The sequence below is a fragment of the Vicugna pacos genome, chromosome 10, assembly GCF_048564905.1.
Source record: "Vicugna pacos chromosome 10, VicPac4, whole genome shotgun sequence".
Taxonomy (NCBI): domain Eukaryota; kingdom Metazoa; phylum Chordata; class Mammalia; order Artiodactyla; family Camelidae; genus Vicugna; species Vicugna pacos.
In genome coordinates, this window is record NC_132996.1 from 46,124,715 (window position 1) to 46,142,478 (window position 17,764).

Below are 17,764 nucleotides of genomic sequence, written 5' to 3' on the forward strand. Positions count from 1 at the left end.
TACAAATAATAATACTGATAAAAACGTAAATTTAGTTTAGTAATTTATTCACTGATCATGGCATGTAAGGTCCTGCATAAGCTGGTCTCCACCTACCTCTCAGCCTCACGTCACCACCCTATTTCTTGCTGGCCACACCCTGCCACACAACAGATTCCTAATTCTGTTTCCTGTTTTACGAAGTCTACACTCATAGCCTCTTCCCAATACATTCCTTTGCCACCTCTTGACCTGAATAAATCCTACCCATCCTTTGGCTGTCTCCTTGAATGTCACATCTGCAGGAAACCCTTCTCTGACTCCCCAGAGTGGGTTTGGTCCTCCTGTTACATGCTTTTACAGGACCCTTCACTCTTCCTCTACGATACTTGCTTCAATTGCAATTAATTATTCATTTGATTATCTCTTTAGTGCCTATTCCTCCTCACATATGCTAAGTGCCTAGGACAGCAACTGGTACTAGTGGGTGCTTCATTCTTTGTTGACGAAATAATGGTAAATATTTTTCCCCTACAATGGTGCTTTTCTCCCATTAATCAGCACTGGCTAACAGACACTGCTTAACCCAGCACTTGTTTTATCTTTGCATGAAACAATTACCCAAGTCATTTCATTAGGTTTAGAGGCCTTCCAGGATATAGACATCAACTACCAACTCTAGAGCTTTGAAAGTAAATTTGCTTCCAGCCTCCGGGTCCCTTTCTCCTATCCTTGATCATCTCACTCACCTAACAAGTGAGTAATTCCTTTCATATCACATTTAAGAAGAAGAAACTCTCGTTTGCTACTTTGTGTCCTGTTCTGTCTTTTTCTCAAGGACAACACATAAGATAAAAGATTGTAAGTTTTACATGAGCATGTCTTCATCATGTCTTGGCTCTTTCAATCAGTAGGATACAGATACAGATGCAGATACAGATACAGATAAAGATAAACTGGGTTTTTCCCTTAGCTTCACATGGAATCTAATAAAATGCTAATTATTAATCAAATATCAAAAATCCAATTAACCATTTAAGTAGACTCCAAAACTCTTTCAACCTGGTCATTCTTTTAGAACATTTCAAAACCTATTTAATCAAACTCTTATGCTGTTTAAACTGAATCTTCAGAGTTTCAGAGTGAATTTCAGAGAAACTCATTTCAGGGATTGTCTTATTGCTCCTACAGTATCTTTCTGTGAGGGCTACAGAGACAAATGCTGCTCTTCTAACTTGAAAAAAAATGGTGAAGTGGGAATGATGTCAATGGCCCCATTCTTTTTGCAACAAGGGAAATGTTCTAAATCTTGGCTGTTCAATATGGTACCACTAGTCACGTGTGGCTACTGAGTACTTGAAATGTGGCTAATGCAACCAAGAAACTGAATTTTTAATTAAATTTAAATAGTCACATGTAGCTAGTGGCTGCTGTATTTCACAGCGGAGCTTTATTTGCTGTGATGGATGGATGGGATTCTGGAATTGTGTAAGAGGAGTCAAGAAGTGACTAATAACACAGGTCCTCTCTCCCTTTATTTCTATGTAGGTGAGGGAACTATTCTAAAGCAGAAACTGGTTTCTAATAGGTTGCCCTGGCTACATCGGACATTCCATGCTGTTAAAAACTACACAACACCTCATCGGAGACACTGAAAGACAGACCTCCACAAAAATAATTCGTTAAGCATGTTTGAACAGATGCATTCAGTTTCATCTCTCTCATAAGGTTCAGAAGCAGAAGTGCTTAAAGTGTTCCGAATCATATCAGTACTATGAGCATGTATTGTGGCTGAGTGTTTGTGGCAACATTGCACATCCAACTCATCACCTGTTAAGTCATATCTTTGTTTAATTTTCAAGAATGAAATGATTCATAGTCATTTCATTCATAGGAATTGGTGCCAGTTCATTTCTGGGAGTTCAACCGCCAGCTTCTAGAATTGAGACACAAGCATCCTGGTATAAGGAGAGATTTCTGTCTTGTTTCCCCTAGGAGAAGTATCAGTAACATCACCTTCAATCTAATAAATCAATTTCCGGAAGAATATTTGTTGACATCATTTTTATCATTTCCTGCAGAGTAGATCATGTTCAAAGCAGTAGATGAGCATGGGCAGTGTCTCTGCCAGCTGTAGTCCCCACTCCCCTGCCATCATGTTTAAAGGTGTTTTCACCCTAGCACAAGAGAAGCACCTTTGTGAAAGGTACGCTGGGCAGAGGAACTGGAAAGTGATCTCATTGATTTCATCATGTCCCCGTTCAAGTGGTGGCTGCTGTGTGCTCTCTTCAGAGACAAGGCTGAAGTCTCAGCCTGCATTCCAAGCTCTCTGTGATCAAGCAAGCCAGCTCACAAGGTGAGCCACACTGTAAGGGCTCGTCTCGTTCACATGTAAAATCTTATCGGTGTGAATTTTGGTCAAAATTAACATCAAGGGCAGCCTTGAAAGCAAAAGGGGAAGTGAATATTTCATTAAAAAGCAGCACGCGGCATTCTGGAAGAGAAGAGAGGTTTCCTGTCTGGAGCCCCTACTGCTGTGACTGTTTGTTCGGAGCACAAAGCACTTTCCATTCATGTTGCAGCTGTTTTCCAGGGTCCAGTTCCAATAACGCACCATGTACTTACTGATCACCGGCTCTGGCCACAGAACGGGGCTCCGTGGTACAGCAGGATTTCGTTTTCAACTTTGTTAACTATTTAAGCTATGCATTTAAAAAAATGAATTTCTATTTAAAAAATTTGAAACATACAGAAAAGTTGAGAGACTAATATGATGATCCTCCAAGCAGCCATCACCCAGATTCAACAATTAAGCAAACATTTGCTGTGAGTGCATCATTTATCCTTTTCTGTTGTAGTCATCATTGCTAGATATTTTTAAAGCAAATCCTACATTTCCTAACTCAGTTGTATATGTGTCCAAAAAATATGAGCATTTTCTTTCATAACTTCAGTGCCGTGATCACACCCAAGAAAATTAGGAGTATTTTCCTTAAATCTTCCAACAACCAGTCCACATTCAGATTTCCCCACATATTCAAAAAGTGGTTTTAAAATTGATTTGCTTGGGGGCGGGGTGGGGGTGGATATAGCTTAGTGGTAGTGCGCATGCTTAGCATGCACAAGGTCTTGGGTTCAATCCCGGTACCTCCATAAAAAATTAATTAATTACAAAAATAAATAAAATTGGTTTGCTCAAATTAGGAAGCAAACAAAGCCCAAACATTAAATTAACACAATTCAAACCAAGTTCTATTTCCTATCTCTTCTCTCTGCCTACCTATTTATTATTAGTATATTATGTTATATTATATTATAATAAAAATATATATCATTGACATGTTGAAGAAATCAAGTCAGCTGTCCTACAGTCCCTCACTCCTAAATTCTAAACTTTTCCATTTACTCCTTTGTAGTATCATTTATTTTGATTCTGTATCCGTCTATTTTCAAAAAACCGGAAGTTAGCTTTAAAGATCTAACTAGATTTACGTTCGACGTTTTTTAGCAAGCATGCTTCCTGAGTGGTACTGTGTGCTGCACGTTTTTTCGCATCAGAAGGTGCCCAGTGTTGATCGTTCTATTTTCTAAGCATCTTCCGTCTCCCCTCGAAAGTTAAAGATGACCTTGGGTAAATCATTTGGGCTTGCAGCACCTCAGTTTTCTCACAGAAGATGGAGATAATCATAGTGCATATTTTTAAGTTTGTTGTAAGGATTAAATGATGTACTCTGTAAATGTAACACAGTGCTGAGACAGAGAAACATTTAGATGTGAACTATTATTGTGAATAAGGCACAAGATGTGTTTCGTGCAGTACACGGGTCTACAACGTGTTTGATAATGTTAGCTACTATTATTGTCATTACAAATTATTTTGGCTGAAAAGATCAGGGAAATTTCCTTTGGGGACTCTATTTGAAAGATGAAATGAAAGGAGCATAGACCCCAACACACTCAGGCTCTGAGAAATCCAAGTATCTTCTTAGAACTAGATTATAAGATTCAAGATGGCAGGAATTCACTAATTCCTGGAACCACAGTAGGAAGCCCAGAGCGTGGCCCTCAATAATGGGTGAATAAAAGACCCTGAACAAAACTCAGCTCCGACCCTTCTTCTGGTCCCTTATTGCACAACCCCCTCCTCACTCCCCTGCAACACCCATTTAACAACAAAAGCATTCCCCTCATTTTCAGCTCTGGACATCAGGCCCTGCTACCGCTCCCCACACTGCATAGATACTGTGGGACCTTTCTTTTCACCAATGTCAACTGGACCAGTCCTTCCATGTCTGTCTCATGCCTGTCTCCTCCTGGAAGACCCCTCTGAGACGATCCCACCCTACCTCACTCTTTTCCTTTTCTCTTCACCCACGTCACGTACTGTTTGCCCACACAACTGGATGCTTAAACTTGACAAATCTGCAGAGCGTCTTGATTCCCTCCACTTCTGTCTTATTTCCTGAAATAAAGTTGTGAACGCTGATGGTTGATGTGATGTTTTCTTGCTTTCCAACTTCCAGCCTTCTCTTTCTAACACCTATCCCCAACCCAAACACCCGGCCCAGGAGTGGAAACATAGCAGAACTTTATATAAACACTCTGTACCGATTATGCCCCTCCTCATTATACCTCTCCAATGTACCTGGATACTCAGGGACAGAGTCATCCATACACTGCCATGAGGCTGGTCACGGCTCTGTGCTCAAAAGCACCCTGTGTCTATTTCCTGCACCTGTCACCACACCACACGATGATGGTCTGGTTTTGTCCCCATCAGACTGATTGGGTGCTAGAAATGGATTACGGACTTTCATCCCTGTTGCCCCAGAAATAAGTGTAGAGCTTGGCACATAACAGATGCTCAGTCAATGATGAATATGAGAAATAGTGGGTCACCCAATCTGACAAGTTCACTTTTGCCCCAAAAAAGAATTATAACTGATTTTTGGATTAATTTAGTCAATAAATGAAGATGTGAGAACCAACTACACACGTAGGCCCAGCCCTCAGGAAAATATGAAACATATTCTTAGGAAGTAGGTAAAATTAGACCTAAAATTGAAATGGAAAAAAAAATTGAAGAAAGGCATTGACTACTTATGGCTTCATTGTTCTACTTAGGAACATTATGGAGTTTTCAAGGTTTTAAACCTAAAGAAAAACTCAAGCAGTAGAATTTCAGGCAGGGGAGAGGGCTATTTAGGACACTGAGATCTCCTGATACTGCTTAATTAACGCTGAAGAGAAAGCGCTCTCCTCCCTTCTGGAAGCTCCAGTATTGCTCCGACCTCCCCACCCAGCAACCAAAACAAGGCAGCTTCAGGTCCTAAGAAGTACAGAAGAAGGATGCTCTCCATCTGTGTGATGGGTTTCTTCCACTCCTTGGGGTGGAGATCATCACCCAGGTCGAGGCATGTCCAGGTCATGTTCCACATACCTTCCTCGGAATCCGGAGCCCAGGTACATATACACCCCTGTGTTGGCATTTCAGTGTTTTAAACACCGACATCTGAATGAGTGGCCCAGCCAAACGTAAGGAAAAAAATTTGTTATCCAATTATCTTCATCTTCTGAGCCAAAAAAAGATGTCCTTTCTTGCATTTTAAGTCTACCTGTCCAATGCCTGGTTTGAAAAAGAAAAACAAACTAGCTCTCTTCAAGAGCTGGGCAAATTGGCAATGATAATTTAACATAATTTAGTTAAAAGTTAATTCTCCCCTGCTGCGAGCTATGGCTGATTTGTTTAGAGAATTATTACCATTCATTGTTCATTGAGTTTTATCCTTCTGAAGTTCCATTGATGTAGCGTGATGGGTTACTAAGAAAAATATTATGATTTTAATTGCATTTTGGCATCTTAAAAGACTATTTCACACTGCTTAACATCTGCAGTCAACAGATGTTTAAACACAACTCCCTCGATGACTAAAATTTGGCAAAATGTGTAATAGTTGGAACAGTTTAAAATTCTAAATATACTTCTAGGAACACGATACAGGCAGACGAAGTACTACTGGAATGTGTTTTATATTAACAATTAAAGTATTATATGTACCATCCCTGGGAAATGACAGGTCTCAGGGAGAGAACAAGAAAAGCCAGGAGATATTTCAATCCTGCCGCACTAGAGATATTCTATAACGGTGTTGTATTTACACTCATTGTCAACTGTAGTGGGGATCCATTTTTTAAAAATTTATTTTATTTTTTTCTTTCCCTTTTTAAAAATTGAAGTATAGTTGATTTACAATGTTGTATTAGTTTCTGGTGTACAGCACAGTGATTCACGTACACATCTATATATATGTATGTACATATTCTTTTTCATTACACATTACTACAAGCCACTGAATACAGTTCCCTGTGCTATACAGCAGGACCTTGTCCTTCATCTCTTCTGTACATAGTAGTTTGTATCTGCTAATCCCAAACTCCCAATTTGCCCCTCTCTCCTCCCTCCCCCTACTTCTCAAAACCATAAGTTTGTTCTCTATATCCGTGAGTCTCTTTCTGTAAATATTTTGTAAATAAATTCATTTATGTCATTTTTTCAGATTCCACATATAAGTGCTATCATATGACATTTGTCTTTTTCTAACTGACTTTCTTAATTTAGTATGGTAATCTCTAGATCCATCCACATGGCTGCAAATGGCATTATTTCATTCTTTTTTATGGCTAAGTAGTATCCCATTGTTTATATATACCACATCTTCTTTATCCATTCATCTGTCAGTGGACATTTAGGTAGCTCCTATGTCCTGGCTGTTGTAAATAGTGCTGCTCTGAACGTTGGTATGCACGTATCTTTCTGAATTAGAATATTCTCTGGATATATGCCCAGGAATAGGATTGCTGAATCATATGGTAACTCTATTTTTAGTTTTTTAAGGAATCTCCATACTATTCTCCATAGTGGCTTCACCAATTTGCATTCCCGCCAACAGTGTGGGAGGGTTCCTTTTTCTCCGCACCCTCTCCAGCATTTATTATTTGTAGACTTTTTGATGATGGCCATTCTGACCCAAGTGAGGTGATAACTTATTGTAGTTTTGATTTGCATTTCTCTAATCATTAGTGATGTTGAGCATCTTTTCATGTGCCTGTTGGTCTTCTGTATGTCTTCTTTGGGAAAATGTCTATTTAGATCTTCTGAGTGGGAACCCTTTTCTAAGTACTGCTATTAATGGTGGTTAACTCTGGAAGCTAGCAGAAGCAAAGCTGTGAAGCAGATAGTTTGTCCCTTTGCTTTCGGTACTCTTCTTCTCTGACTCAGAGCCCCAGTAGCTTCCATGAAGGTAGTTCCTAAGATTAAGACTTCAGACTTAACATCACATTAGTTGGTCAACCTTTGGTTAATTCAAGCAAAAATCCAGGCAGATCAACATAGGGGTGTGTGTGTGTGTGTGTGTGTGTATTGGGAGACAGGGGTGAGGCTGAAGGAGGTGGAGGAAGGAGAGTGACCCAATTAATGTTTGACCTACTGTTGACCAGTACACTAACTGGCCCCATGTGCTCTCCATCATGGCTATCTTGGCTTCAAGAAATCCAGATGTAATCATGAATTTTTTATCAATCACAAGTTTCAACAATCTACTCCCACTGACCCCTTAGGACAGTTGCTAACTCAACGGCGTGGCTGAGATTGCTTCCTTATCTCTTGTTGAACTAAACTTCAGTGAAAACCCCGCTTCCATAGCAAGCATCCAGAAGGCTGTGGCAGAAAGAATAAGAAGCCCACATTTTCTAGCCCTGAATGGTTAAGTCCACAGTCACAGGAAAGGTATTTGAGATTCTGGTTATTATACAACAGCTTTCAATAGTCTCATATCTGCCTGATTCATGATGTCATCCTGTTCCTTACCTTGTAGTAGCTTAAAACCCTATTGAGGAGACATGATTCAAATGTGTAAAATAATAGAATAGTAGAAGTATCGTAATGGTTAATTTTATATGTCAAATTGGCTAAGCTATTGCGTCCAGTTGTTTGAGCAAACACCAGCCCAGTCTACATGTTGCTGTGAAGGTATTTTTTTAAATGAGAATTTCTGACTCAAGACCACAACTGAAGTCCTATCTGAATTTGCAACCTGCAGGCTTACCCTACAGACTTCGGACTTGCCAACCTAATTGTGTGAGCCAATTCTTTAAAATAAATCTCTCTCTCTCCAGAAAAAAACAGATATATATTATATATTATTATGTATTGTGTACATAATATGTTACATCCATATTATATGTATTACATACATATGTAAACAGACCGCAGACTGAGTAGTACTGTAACATTTATTACTGAAAAATATCCGCTGTGAAAAATACTAACCCAAGTTGTCCGAGGGTCAACTGAACACACACACACACACACACACACACACACACACACACACACAGTTCTCTTTAACCCTAATACTGGCATGTATAGTTAACATCTGGGTTCGGAGAAGTTGACTTTGGCCAGGAGGAGGTAGAATAAGCTTCACTGAGAAGTAAATTAGATTAGAAATGTGATGGAAGTGGTTCATCAAGAGGGAACCAGCTTGTACAAAGACCTAGAGATTGGACCTGTGCCCTTGAGAGGATCAACGGGTGTCTTAGCCTGATATTGGGAGGCTGTGCTCTGGAAAGCAGTGGGTACTAAGACTGGATGGATTGGTGGGACCCAAGGGCTGATGTGTGAAAAAAAATGCCTCTTCCTTTTCTTCCATGCAGGGGGCTTAGGTGGAATTACCGCACTTTTCACGATGGAGTCGATTTTCTGCAGCTGTCCGACAGCAGTGCCCGCATCAGACTGTCTCCAGCTGTCCCCAGCCATCGTCACACCCTCTCTCCTTCGTACCCACATCTAGAGGCATTTTCTCTTCCTAAATAGACAGCCCCGTAAAGAATTTTAAAAGAATCTCATTGAGGAAATCTGGAGCATGAGCGTGAAGGTAAATTCACAATGTGACAAACGTTGAAGGGAATACTTAAGTCAGGAGATGCATGAAGCGGTAGTGGAAAGAGGGCTCCTCTCAGAGAGTAGAGAAAGTCAGAGTCCTGGAGAACCAGAGATTCAGGACCCAGGGAGCGAGCATTCCTGTTCCCGCAAGTGTCACAGACCATTTGAGCAAGTGACCCTTCAAGTGATGTTTAAATGAGTAAATAGGACCCGTGTCTCAGGGTCAGAAACGATGTTTATGCTATTGACTCTGTCCCTCTGGAGAAGCCGCCACCAGACTGAGAGGGTGGGATGGCTTACTGAATGCTAAAAATGGGTTTCTTAGAAAAATACTGTGGGTAGAGGGAAGCAAAAAAAGAAAAATCAAAACTATACATAATCCTATTACTTGAAACTGACATGATATAAGAAGGGAAGTTCTCCCCTCTAAATTTCCAGCCCTGCTTCTTGTGGTGAATATGAATCTCATTTTACAAACTCAGATGTGCAAGAAATAGTACTTTATTTTACACAAGTTACATCCAATTCTGAGCCTACTGTCACTCTCCTCGTCCTCTCAGGTTATTAGGAGTTCAATGCCAGCCAGTATTGTCACCCTCAGGGGTGGGGAAGGGTCCCAGGGTCTCCTGTAGCAACAGGTCCTAGAGAGGTCTCTTTAGCCATTGGATGAAGTCATGCTATTTACAGCTGAGGCACCCGTGATCTCAGATCATATGATTTCTTCCAGCTCTGACTCCTTTGCTGCCTCTTTCAAAGCTAGGAAAAGCTTTGGTGAGGCTTCAGAATTCCCAGCTCCCTCGGCCAGTCCATCTGAGGTCTTCCTCCTCCTGGGAGTCCTCCAGGACTCACAGATTTCTATCCCATTTTCATTTCAAAGGCCTTCCCTTCTTTCTCCTGCTCCTCCAGGATACCAGAGGCAATCTCCTCAACTGGTTTAGGTTTTAGAAAATTCCGGACCAAGATCAGAAGTGTCTTCCCGACAACTTTGGCTTCTGGCCCTATGACAAAAATCTCCCTTGTGGCAAAAGGCCACAAAAAGGCCTGACCATCTGCTTACAGTGCGGGAAAGGAAGAAACACAGGGTGAGACCAAACACAAAGTAAAATTCCAAAAATTAACCACCACACACTGTTGACAGTTTGATGAGTACCATTACGGAATATTCTTGTGCTTACAAAGTGAAAAATCTATCTGCACATAAGCGTTTTTAATTTTTTAAAGAGAAAGATCAGACTATATACATCTGCAGTCACGATGTCCTTTTTCATTTAGTATATCGTAGCTGTCTTCCTAGATTAACCTTATTTTATTCAATCAGGCTACTCCAATTCTTGTGTTCTTACCAACAATGCTGTATTACGCACAGATAACTGTGTCTCTGTGTTATTATTTTTCTGCCATTGCTTCCTAGGAGCGAACTGACTGGGTTGACCAAGTGGTTAAGGAATTGTAAACACTCGGGTTTATTTGCAAACTGCAGCAAAGTTCTCTGCTTCCTGCACCTTGGGTTCTGGCAAGCCCTGGTAAGTTGGTTAGCACAAGATGGTTTGAGACAGACAGAGCCTGAAAAATGAATTTCTCAAGTTCCTAATCTTTGTAACTTTCATAAAGGTGGTGCAGTTGGTGCAACAATTATTCCAACTAGCACCTTGGTTTTCCGGCATGAGCTGGATCTCACCATTTGTGTTCAGGCAATAAGAACCTGGGCTTTACCATGAACCTGTGAAGTGACACAGGCAAGCCACTTCCTGCTCCACGTTTAGGTGTATTGTTTGCAAAATGGGGATGGAACAGACAAATGATCTCCTACAGACTTCCTGCGATGATATCATATGTATCACACGTTCTCTGAGTCCATGAACACGCACCACCCTGGGGCGGTAACCAGTGTTTGTCTGTGGATATATGGCCACCTTTGGGATGTATGGGCCCTACTGTGCCTTTTCAGCCTCTTACTTTATGTTTTAGCAATACTGAGTTTGTATTAGCTTATGTTTCCCCCAAAGTAGACCCTGGGACAAGGATTCAAGATCAAGGAATTTATATTTTGGGAAGTTCAGGAAGTACCTATAAGGGAGTAAAGATATCATGCAGTGAATGAAAGTGGCTGATATAGGATGTGTCATCAAGTCAGCTGTCATTATGGGTCTCTGAAGCTTAATCCTGAAAGGAAGTGCTAGGTAATGGTGTAAAACACATGCCTTAAAAGTTATTTTACCTGAAGAGCAAGGGAGCTGGGGTATTTATTCACCACCACACACCAGCACATCCTAGCGTGCTAAGTACCAGCACATCTAGCCCGCCGTGCACAGCAGCACTGCCTCCCTTGGTTGAGAGAAGAGCCATCCAGCCAAGAATGTAAAAGGAGTTCTGTGGAACATGACCTCAGGATGTGGGCACCAACAGTGTCTGCTGCCTAATTCTCTTAGTCCCCTTCGAAGCTAGTATTGTTTTATTCTTCTGTGCCTTTGCTTGTGTTATCCTTTCTCCTTCCTTTTTCTAATTAACTTACAACCCTTCCTAAGTTTCATCCCACCTCAGCTACTTACCATCTGTGTGACTTTGGGTGAGTTACTTAAGCTCTCTGGACTTTAGTTTCCTCATTTGTGCCACAGGCATAGTGATCATCCTTATCTGATAAAACAGTTTCTAGGATTAAGCAGTAATGGATGGAAAACACTTAGAGCCTACCAAGTAATGCTTCTTCAGTAAGTGTCAGTTATCATTTTTATTATCCTTCAAAAGCTTCTTCAATTGAAAATTCCTTGAAGAAATTAGCCCTGAGACTCCAGACTGGGTTAAGGGCTCAGGATCCATCTTAATGCGTTGAGGTGGCATCTTCCACATATGAGTTTGTCTTCTCCTATGGACAGAGTTCTGGGAGGACACCACAGTAGCTTACTCAGGTCTACATCCCCTGGGCAAGTAGTGCAGGGCTTAGCCTGTCTTTCTGTAAACAGGTAATAAACAGAGACTCTGATTTTACTTATTCACAGATAAATCACTTTGCTTTAAGAATCACTCTGGGTAAAATAAAAATTTCACTAAATTGTAGCAATATGTTTCCTTTATCCTAATGCATGCATTCCTTCCAGTGATCCCTTGAAAACACATACACATACACACTGACACACAAAACAATTTAATGTTTATGAAATCAGGTTGAGTTGGTCTTAACACTGAAATGGTTTATCTTCACCTGCCTTTCTTTCACAAAATCAGCCATTATTAAATAAATGGTAGGCTCTACTATTAACATTGATGATACCTACTTCAGGTCCTGAAGTGGGAGTTAACTTGAAAACCTCAATGTCTGGAGTGCCTCGCCCAAGCCTGTGGCTCTCACAGCCCCATCTTTACCCCAGCACAGTCCCAGGAACTGATCTGCTGAATTTCACGGAGTTTCAGTCTCACCTGGATTGAGGATGACGGGGAAAACTAGGGAGGGGGTCCTAAGATGGGAACAAGCCTTGTTGGGGTCATGTCAGCCCAGTGTCAAGGTGCAGACCCATCCAGGAAGTCATCCAGCCTGAAGTGACAGCTGCATGGTGTGGGAATGACTTGGCCTGGGATGGACACCCCAAAACCAAGATCCAAGGCTCGAGGGCACTGACAGTCAAGGACTTGGTCCTAGGCAGCAGGTGGGTGAAACTGTTTGGGGTGGAGGAGGGAAAGATATTGACGAAGAACCAAGGGCCTTGGGAGGATTTAGTCAGGCGCTAAATGTTGCCTCATTCAATTTTAGTTGAAGAGAAAAATAACTCTGGCTAGAAAAAAAAATAGCAAATGGGCTTGCTAATACCACTAAAACAGAAAAAGGACTTTGTAGAAGAAAACATCAAGAGCAAACCCGAGGTTGGGGAGGGGTAAATTAGGAATTTAGGATTGACAGCTACACACTACTATCTATAAAGTAGATGAACAACAAGGACCTACTGGATAGCACAGGGAACTGTATTCCAAGTCTTGTAATAGCCTCCAACGGAAAAGAATCTGAAAAAGAATATATATATGTAACTGAATCACTTCGCTGTACACCTGAAACACTGTAAATCAACTACACTTCAATAAAAAAAAAAATAAAAGCAAACTCGAATTGTCATCCTGGCTTCTTGACTTACTCGCTGAAAGAATCTGGGCGAGCAGTTCAGACAAGTAATCTGTCTGCACTTAAGTTTTCAACCTGCGATGCAGATAATATCCCTGGGCTGCAGTGAGGAATCAGTGAGGTCATTCGATAACGATCATGATGACTAGTGAATACTGAATACGTACCAGAACCAGTACCAGGGGCTTTCATACACTTCGCCTCATTTCCTGAAATAATCCTACAAGATAGGCACATTGTCATCCTTATTTTCCAGATGCAACTTGATTCTCAGTGTGGTTAAGTAACTTGTGCCAGGTCCCGTAGCTAGACAACGTATATAACCATCGCGCATGGAGGACAGTGGGTGTTTAACACAGGTCCGTTCTCAGCTTTCGTTCCACCTGCAGTGCTAGCCACAGACGATGTTAAAATCATCTGATTATTGGAGATAAAATCCTTGGGAGGGTGTTCCCCTTCTGCTGGGCTAGGATTTGTTAAGCAATCACCATGTGAATTGTCAATTTGGTAGCTTCTTAATCTACAGAAGCCATGACCTTATTGTAACCTGTTGAATTCCTCTGTCGCCAGTGTCTCTCCAGGGACCTCCCTCTGCATTTGTTTGTGGCTGACTGTCTGTGACATTTCCTCCACTTCCTGAGTCCCAGGATGATTTGTTTCTCATTTGAGTTTGAGCAGCCTGGGAGATAATGTCAAAAATCAATCAGTTCCCTGACAAGCTTTGCACATCCAATCCCTCAACTTTGCATGAAGGATAATTTCTACTACCTGAGTCTCATGGGAGTGGTGAGGCCCTCCGGATGAGAACCAGGAAGTCGGAACATTTCCTAGAACGTGGAACGTCATGCACGGGAGAAGGTGCATTGCATGGCATTTGAGTCCCAGTGCAGGAAGTTGGGGGGTGAGGAGGTGTCATCCCCTGGGACTTCTGGAAGCTGCAGGTGGGGCATGGGACCTCTTGATCTAACGGGGATAACCAAGAGCCCCTCTAGAGAGCCCCAGGAACAGTCCCCAAGTCTAGTCTTCCCCCTCGCCTCAGTTTGTCCCTCTGTTATGGGGGAAGGCCATGACGCCTTGGTGCTTTGAACTGGTTTCTGAGGAGAGATTAAGGCTGGGATCTCAGGGTTCCTTCTCCTCTCAAGACAAGCCAGCAGCCACAGGCTCAGTGCAGCCTGTCATGGATTTGCCTTATAATGTGTTTGTTAAAGAAATTGAATTAGTTGCGACATTTAAAACAAGAGGCTGCATATGAAACTCCACATTTCTGGCATCTCTTGAAGAATCACATCTGATGATCCCAAGCTGGCATTTCCACAGCGAGTGTAGGCTGCATCTAGGGAAGTGTCTTCACGTGGGACAGGCACTCTCCTGTCTGCCCAGGCCCAGTCCCCACGTGGCCCCACACTTCCTCAGGTTATCTGCCTGGTCCCCAGGTTTTGAAAGAGTAAAGAAAAGTAACAACGGAGTTAAAAGAGATTCCTAGTTTGAAACAGGAAAAGTAAAAGGCACTTTCTAACTATTGCCTTTATATATTATTGTCCCAGTTTTGCAGAAAGAGACACTGGAGATCAGAGAAGTTAGTTAACATGCTCACGTTACGTGGTTGGTAAGTGGTAGAAATGTAATTTGAGGTTGGGGCTCTCTGGCTCCAAGTGGTGTGACCACAGAATTCACTCTGCCTTTCCATCATGATGGCCTCACCTGGGATCTTGCTGCCCCTTGATGAATAGATGCCCACACATTGCTGAATCCCCAGGGCACCTGTCAGGCCCCTCGGAGTTCCCATTATATCGATCACCATACTTCATACCAGGAAAATCCAAATGGAGTCTTGCTAGTCTCTTGCCCTGGCTAGAATCCTCTCTGCTCTCTGAATCCCTAAGAAGGATGTGTGTTGTGATATTCAAATAGGAGAGGAGAAACTGCTTTGTGAATCACCAAGGTGACCATTTGCATTCAGGTTAAGAGGTGAGGGGTAAGAAGTCGGATGACTCTCTGTCCCACAAGTCAGCGGCCATCTGCACTTCACATCACTGGCCTGAATTTTCAGCCTCATTAAATTCTTTCAGGTCATCTGGTCCCAATCTTTGTGGTTGCCTTACGTCCCAGGAGTTACTGTCCTTTCTAACCTGTGCTTTTCTGCTCCCACCTCCCCGCCAGCCTTAGCTGTTCTTGCAGTTCTTAGAGTTGTCCTCTTAATTCTTCCCAAGAGCTGACAGGGGCTGCTGGGCATGTAGCAGACATCACTCCTTTGGGTTTCCATATGGCATCCACCTTGTTCTGTCAAAGGTCCTGGGGAGCTACTTTTGCTGGACTCCACCATGTTCCACCTGATGCCCCAGCCAAGAGGCGTCATGGTCACATAGGGTTCTGTGCACCGGTGGTAAAACAAATGCCTCTCCTCACATTCTGTCTTTTGGTGTGGCTACCAAGCTGCTGGTAGCTTCAATTCTTAGAGAGTCTGAGCTTGGCTGGTTTTAATCACAGCATCCCTCTGCCCCCGTCCATATCCTCTCACGGCTCTACTGGACCCAGAGGAGCTGCCTGGGGAACTGGGCTGGGAGGCACAATTCGGAGCTAGGGTCTGCCCTTCTCCTTTGATGACTAAGGCTGCGTTACTGCACCAAGACTGTCCGCCTAATGCCGCTGTCCCTGAGACTGAGTGTTTTGAGCAAATCCTTACTATCTCACCCATACTCAGCATGACTGGATGTCAGTGACGAAGGAGGCTCAGAGTCTAGTCGGAACCCCCGAAATCTTAGGTGGCAGTGTTTTATATTATCTTATGACCTTAAAGCCCAAATCATCTGAAATAGGCTATCACACAGCCTCAATCTAGACACAGGCTGGCTTAAGTGTTCCTCTGGGTGCCTGGGTGTGCAGCTCCTGTGTCCTCTTTCCCGAAGAAAGCCTCATGACTCAGAGGTTTGGACTCCTGCACTGTGTGGGCTGGGCACAGGGCTACAGGACCACAGTGGCTGCTGCAGTAGGTGGAAACCCTGGGGCTGGCCGGAGTGACAATGAGGGCATGGAAGTGGAATCCAAGGACAGGGTTAGGCTGCGTCTTAGAAAGGGACAGAGGCAGTGCACGCTCCCTCTCATCACTGCCTTCCTCTGCAGAGAGCCCTCCGCAGTTCATAGGATGGCATACGGCCACCCCCAGAACTCTCCTGTTTACATGTAATAGTTCCAGAAATAAGCAAAGCTAGTCATATCTTTCCCAATCTCACTTTCGAATTTGCAGAGAGGAGGGCCTGATTGTTTCCACTCAGATCCATGTTCATCTCTGATCTAGTCAGTCTGCCCCACCCACCATATCTGTGTCTGTGGATCCAAGGCAGTTCACAGAGAAGGCTGGTGGGAGCTGACAGCTGGAAACACATCCATGCTACCTGAGAATATTTTTTCCATCCTGACATTCACTTGTACCTTTCTGGAAAGGCATTGAGGAGGGGAGGGATGGTGCTTAAGAGAAGCAGTGAGATCTAGCAAATAATCTTGGTAGCTAATAGTCACAGAAAATTTCCCATATGCCAGATACCACACTGAGTGTGACAGAGGAATTCTCTCACCTAAGACACACAATGAGATCTTAGCCTCATCTCATAATGAAGACACCAGGCTCAGGGAGCTGGCTGGACCAAGATCTCCGTGGAGAGCAGAGCTTAAACCCAAACTTATGCTTCTAAGCATTTTATTTACAGTCAGGCACACCTGGTTTCAGATATTGAGGTTGCCACTATCTATGTGATTTTGGACTAATCCCTCTGAGTCTTAGGTTCCTCATCTGTGAATGGAGATAAAAACACTTCTCCAATTTAAAATGTTGAAGCCAGGCACCTAAAGACCATCATTCTTTCCCTCCATGTACCTGGGCTTCCCCGCCCCATCCCAAGCACCCCTGCTTTTTCTCTCATCCAACCCAACTATAACTAAAACCTCCAGAGCTCTCCAGCCACGCCCCCCACCAACTCCAAGAAACCTCAGATTAAAAAAGTGACAAGAAAGCAGTATTTGGAGTCAGAAGACATGGATTTGAATCTTGTGTCAGCATTATACTAATTTCTTAATAAAGTCTTTTTACAGTGCTGACTCAGTTTCCCCATCTGTAAAATAAGACTAGAGTCCTGCAAAGATATGGAAGTGGTGGGGCTGATGGTGTGTGTCTGTCTTCATGATTAAATAAGAGATACGTGTGACATGTTCGAGAAACGCAGGGGCGCCACACACTTGGAAGAGATTATTACTAGGGCAGAAAACTCCCAGAATGACCTTTTGGCCTATTGCCTGGTTCCCAGGATGTTTTTGGCAGGCCGCCGTTTGCCCAGTACTTTCACACTCTTAATTTGTAGCCGGATATGTTTGCTCGTCTTACCTCTTAGGTGGCACTTAGGTGGCATGAGTCTAGAGTCTAGGGTGTGTCTTTCAAGTTTCTTTACAGAACTTAGAAATGATGGATGTCTAATAAATGCTAGATATACAGACAGAATTCAGGCTTTCTATACATCTGTCTTTCATGTTTCTGCTGCAGTGGTTTTCAATAGTCTGGAGACCTCCTACCAATAAAGGCCTTTGAAAAATCTCAGAAAGCCCTGTTCAAACGCAAAGGTATTATTAAATTTGCAGGAGATGCTGTTGTTACTAATAGCATGCAGATGTATGAGCAGTAATGGAAATAATACTCTTGAAGCAAAAATGCTTTTATTTCTGTTTTGTTCTCTGCATTGGGCAAA